The sequence below is a fragment of the Nannospalax galili genome, unplaced genomic scaffold, assembly GCF_000622305.1.
Source record: "Nannospalax galili isolate Female #2095 unplaced genomic scaffold, S.galili_v1.0 scaffold33, whole genome shotgun sequence".
Lineage (NCBI taxonomy): Eukaryota > Metazoa > Chordata > Mammalia > Rodentia > Spalacidae > Nannospalax > Nannospalax galili.
In genome coordinates this window covers 6,023,154-6,029,367 of record NW_008335436.1, presented here as the reverse complement: position 1 = coordinate 6,029,367, position 6,214 = coordinate 6,023,154, and the positions used below count along the sequence as shown (strand labels likewise).

At 43.7% G+C, this 6,214-nt stretch overlaps 1 pseudogene; it reads right to left on the bottom strand.

Moving 5' to 3' along the window:
* Positions 1-1,058: 1,058 nt before the first annotated feature.
* Positions 1,059-3,988, bottom strand: LOC115069820 (annotated as a pseudogene).
* Between the last annotated feature and the right edge of the window lie 2,226 nt (positions 3,989-6,214).

Genomic DNA, 6,214 nt, shown 5'->3' with positions numbered 1-6,214 from the left:
TAGCAAGTGCTCTTAACTGCTGACCCTTCTCTCCAGCTTTGCTTGTTCATTTTACATTTTTGACTTGTTAATACATGTACAGAATGTACTGTGATCCTTTCTCACTCCCTATTTCCTCCCTCATCCCCTAATTCTCAATGAGTTTCCTCCTTCCCAGTAAAATTTTTTTTCTCTGATCCACCTTGTGCAGGTGGGGTATCTGCTATGTGTTCATGATCCAACGGCCATGTTATATCCAGAACACAGCATTTTTTTTATCTCCCCTCTCCACTTAATGATCTTTCTGCTCCGTGTTCTGTGACGTTTCCTGGGCATTAGAAAGGGTGATACTGATGGATTTTCAGGGCTGATAACTTAGCAGTCACTTTTTCTCAGCACTTTTCCTGGCTGTTAATCTGTACATTAACTGTCAGCCTTTACAAGGAGGCTTCGCTGACCCAGACTGACAATGTTTGTCTGGGAGCATACATACAGACATTTGAAAGGCAGTTTGACTACCTGCCCATTGAGCAAAACATCAGTAGTATATTCTCACCTAAAGGCCATGACTACTTTTACTTGGAGATCATCAGTCTGAAAGCAGGAAATAGCTAAATATCAACAGATTGATCAAGATCTGTCTTTTAAGCTAGGCGTGGTGGTGCCTGCGCAGTCACCACAGAGACTTCTGGGCAGCTGGGGCTACAGGGAGACCCTGTCTCAAAAAGAAAAAAAAATGGTGTGGGAGTTTAAAAACTACAAATATATAGTTTTTAAAATAGGATCTCCCTGTAGCCCTAGCTGGCCTTGAACTCTCCAAATAGACCAGATCGACCTCGATGCTCAGGATCTCAGAGATCCATCTGCCTCTCTCTTCTGAGTGCTGGGATTAAAGGCCTATGCCACCACACCTGCCCATTATTTTAACAATGTCCATATAAGTGTATCGTAGTCAATGCCCTGGGGTTTTTGTTTATTTGTTTGCTCTTTTTGCTATTCTTATAGAAATGTATTTAGAAATTTAAGATCATGGGTAAATTTCTATCACACATGGGAAGAAATATCAGGTATTAAAATTTTTAATAGTGTTTCCCAAACTTGCTGTAAAACAAAAATAGTACAGTAACAAATTTTTCACAACCATTTGTTTTTCTGCTTTTCAGATGTCAAAAATGAATAAAATTTACCATGTTAAAGCAGTATTTTCAAATGTTTAACACATTTTTTCATTGTGTACATTTTAGGACATTGTTTTGGAAAATTTGTACTTAATTATTTGACTTTTGCCTTTTCAATTGTGAAATCTTATGATAAGAACTAATTTATTAGTCGTTATTGACAATATCATGTTTGATCTACCTTTATTTTGCAATCTGTGTCTGTTGTTTCAGCATTAACATAACCTGTGGAACATATATCTAAGCCAAACTTTAACTTTAATAGCATTTTATGGTAACGATATAACATTTCCAAATGAATTTGTTTTACTGCTAGTTAAATTTTGTTTTATAACTAATACTTCCTTTATTTTATGACCTACTGAGGAAACCACAAATAAAAAATATCCCAGTATATTTTGCCATTTTAGAGACATCCTACGTACACTGGAATTTTCACTACAGCCTGTATCAATGGTGGACCTTTTATAAGTTACTTATCCCTCCTTCCCTCCACCAGGAGTAAACTTTAATATTAACTATTAATTTCACACACTATAGAAACAGAAGAATGAATTCCCATTCTGCCCTCCTCTTCAGGAGCCAAACTCCCAGGGATATGAGCCTCAGGAGACCCAGCACTACACACTGAAAGAGGATTGGCCATGGAAACCACTGCTGGAGGGTAGGAGGGACTTTCAGCAAAAAGGACAGACACTGAGTGTGATGTGGAAAGCAATGCATTCTTGGTTGAGGGGGCGAGGCCCAAGACATCCCAGTGAGAACAGCAACCAAAGCAGCCAAAGTCAAGGCAGAAGACGCTAGAAACACCAATGCAGCTCCGTGAGGTTGAAGTGTCTCCAGGCAAGCTTCAGACCCTGACCACCAGCACCAGGCTAGCTCCAGTCTTGGGCCATCATCTCAACAACCAGGAAGGGAACTCAAAAAGGGCCAGGAGGAGGATGTGACTTGCAGATGAGCCTGTGCCAGGGCACAGTGTCCGTAAGGCACAGCTGCCTCACCTCTGACTTGCTCTCTGAGAGTTTACTCTAGGGAGCAGCTGGAAAAGACCTAGCAGGTCCTGTGTCCCCGCAGTTGGTAGAGCTGAATGGCAGAACCTGCTGAGGGGCAAAGAGTGTTGGGAGACCTCTGTTATGCAAAAGTCGAAGCCCCTTCACACCGGACAGCTCATGCAGCTCGGGGAATGTGCTGCGGGCTCCTTTTCATAGCAAGGTGCTTTCTGGCATCTTTCCTGTCTCTCCCTTTGAAGTGGCCGCCACAGATGCCTTGACATAAACATGGCCTTTGGCTCTATGCATACCATGCCTTCCTGTGTGTGATTTTTACAGGTAGACAATAGTCTAGCAGAAACCCACTTCCACATGTAAATAGAATATCTCACAAAGTATCTAAAAGCTTTTACCACTACCCCCATGGTATATAAATATGCTAGTCTTCTCTTAATAGTCGGAGATCAGGTCAGAGACTGAGACCCGGAGATCAGGCCAGAGACTGGGAGATCAGGCCAGAGACTGGGTCCCAGAAAGCTGGATCAGCAGAGAGCTGGACAGCAAGGAGCAGAGATACAATAAAGCAGTAAACACAGACTAAGCCGTGCCTTGAGTCCTGTGTCTTACTACCGGCGACCTGATCTCACCGGAGAGCAGCACTCTCCGTTACCGACCCACGGATATCCTAGCTTTCGCCGCCTCCGTGTTTCTTCCCTGTGGAGTTCACTGGCCAGGACTCCGCAATCCTGAGGAAGGGCATAAGGGTGTAAAAGAGGCGGAATCCCGACTAGATAATACTCTAGTAGCAGAAGAAGCTCTCCGCTCCAGAGAAGTGTGTAGCTATCAGCTACAGCCAGCATCAGAGAAGTCTTTACACCTGCCGTCTCCAGAGAGGCGCAGCCGGCCAGGCCCGCCAGCCGCTAGCTAGCCAGCGGGACCAGAACCACGGCGGGAGAGTGCACGTACACCTGACCCTGGGCCACATCCAGAGTGAGTGCGCCCGGGAGCCCAGGCGCGCTCCCCACATCGCCTGCAGCCAGACTCACGCCGGGATTAGCCAGGTGTGGCGGAGACCCCAGGGTGCCCGCACACACCACGCCGGGGGTCAAGCGACACGCACCATATCTGGCGCCCAACAGGTCCTGTGTCCCCGCAGTTGGTAGAGCTGAATGGCAGAACCTGCTGAGGGGCAAAGAGCTATCCTCATAGCTGAGGCTACCCTGGCTTTCCTAGCAGAGGGCAGTTCTCTAGGTTGTCCTGCCCAGCAGGCTGGGCTGAGGACTTCTCGAAGAAGCAGAGGTCGCATACAGAGAGGTATTTGTTGGCTCCCCCAGGCACTTCCACCTCTTTCTCCAGGTCCAGTCTGTTGGTGTGGGCAACTCTCTGGAAACACTCCATGCACATGGTAGTTGTGAGTTGGTGGTCACCTTCTCCACACTCTAGGCCAGAGGCATCAAGTTCAGAATGCTAGAAGGTTCCGTTCAGTGCTGCCACAATCACTGCCTTGCCGCATATACCTTCGCAGAACCCCAGGATGTCACAGAAAAACTGCCCTCGGTGGATGTCAACCACAGCCACAACCGGGACCTCCTGGGCCGTATGCGGCAGCAGGAAGTTGGGAGTGTGTCCATGGTGCTTGCTGGTGTGTGGAGGAGCCCCAGCTGTAGCGCGTGTCTTTGGTATACTTCATGACCAGGAGCTTGTGGGCAATCTGGAAGAGCTGGACTCATCCTATCATCTCTGTGCTTTCTCCTGAGAATATTGACCAGATAATGACGTGAATCTGCTGCTGGTCTAGCAGGAGGAGGCAAGCAGCATGGCAGGCAGATTGATGCAACTCATGACGGCTCCAAATTGCTAATCTCTCACTGAAATCACTTATTTCTCTTAAGACATAACATAGCTGTTTATAAAATCAACACAATTTAGCACTTCTGTATGTGAAATATTAGATTAGTTGATGGGTGAAAGCACTGAGAAGTCCTGGTTCAAAATAAGGAAGAATAATTCTACATTTGTTTAACTATTATTAATTAAGCTGAAAATGTCCCTTTTCACTTATACTGCAGTATTTTGTTGACATATGATCTCCCAAGGATTCTCCTATCTCTAATTTGATGCATAATCCTTGGGATTATGTGTGCCGGGTCTCCTGTGCAGCTTTAAGTGAGTCCTGGCGTTGCAACTCATGTCTTCCTGCTTGCTTAGTAAGCGTTTTACCCAATCTGCCATTCTCCTGGTTCTGGTTGATATATTTTTATTTCCCAGAAAGTTTTGATTCTCAAATGCATTCTTAGTGAACCAGAGAATAGAATTTGTTGTGTACTTGTGTTTGGAATTCAATGAAATCAAAGATTAAGAAGTAGCAAATTCAAGAAATTAATTTCTAGCGTTGTACAATCAAACTTTTTATTTTAACACAGAATCAGAAAAATATATAAGGACATGAAATTAAGGCAGCAAATGTTTTTTGTGACACATACTACATCAAGATCCATCAGAGGTGTACCTGGTTTTTCTAACTTGGAGATTACTGTTCTTTTTGAAAAGGGGTTTGGTTTTGAGATAGGCTATTGATTGTGAAATAAAAAATATTTCTTTGAATTTCAATCTATAACAATTAGATAATAGCCATAATGTGGTTTCATCAGCAAAATGTGAATGAAAAGAAATTTTAAAATAGGGGTAAGAGATAGATCACCACTTAAGAACATGTACGGCTCCTGTAAAGGACTCGAGGTTGATTCTTAGCACTGACATCAGAGGGCACCAAATCAAGAATCACCTGTAACTACAGCTCCTGAGAAATTCAATACCTGTGGCCTCCCTAGTGCCTAAACTCACATGTATATACCCTCCCCCACAGACATACACATAACTAAAATAAAATAAAACTTAAAAAATAAGTATGTAAAATGGCAACCATTCCTCTCCAGGCACCATCCTGTATAGCTAGTGCATCAAAACCCATGTGACACTGATATTTTCCAACAGTTGGGCATGGATTCCTGCAATATTCTTGCTTTCAGAATCTGTCTTGGATGGCTCCACATGCTTCCAAGGACACCAAATTCCCTGGCAGTACAATTAGTGTTCTCTGACAGAGTTGGCTGAGACGGTCGTCATCTCAGAGGGAGTTATCAGCTACTGACTGAGATGGAGCAAAAGCTGCCAGACCCCTGGTCAGTCCTCTGTGCAGACACAGAAGGCATATTAAGAATTCACAACGAGTCTGTTACTGGCCTGTCGCCTTGGGAACACAGATACCTTTACAATGATGCTGAGATTTCTTCAGATAGCAACCTGGATTCTTCATACTGGTTTTCAGAACTTTTATATTTTGTACGCACAGATGCACATACATATACATATACATATACAAACACACACATATAGTAAAATGGAAAAATCAGTATTTAAGGCCCTCTAATGGTGCTTAGTAGAGTGTGTATGTGTGTATGTGTGTTATTGTGTGTTATTTTGTGTGTCTACATAATCATGTACACAGATATACATGAATGGAGAAAAGAATAAGTATGAGCTTGTTTGGTCAGTGAAGATCTTTGATTTTATTATTTTATTTTGTATGTGTTTATGTATGTATGCATATATGTGCCATGTATGTGTGCGTGTGTGTGTGTATGTAAACACCCCAGCACGTGGGTGGAGACCAGATGAGGGCATCATTGTCTTTTCCTAACACCCTCCACGTTATTTCCTTGAGGCAGAATGTCTTACTGAACATGGAGGTTGCTGTTCTATGGCTATTCTAGATGCTAGCATGTTCCAATGATTTTCCTGTCTCTACCCTCTTAGCACCGGGGTTACAGGCGTTCATGACCTCACCTGTCTGGCTACATGGATGTTGGGGTCCTAACTCAGGACCTCACACCTGCACAGTAAACAATCTTACACATTTAGCCATCTACCAGCCTAGTAGAGATGATTTTAGATGAGTGTTGTTTTCCATCTCAATTCATAAAAGAGCTGATCAATGTCCTGCCAACACAATAACTCCTTCCACTGCCTCTTCCTCTTTTGGGAAGAGTTGCATATAATTTAATAGTC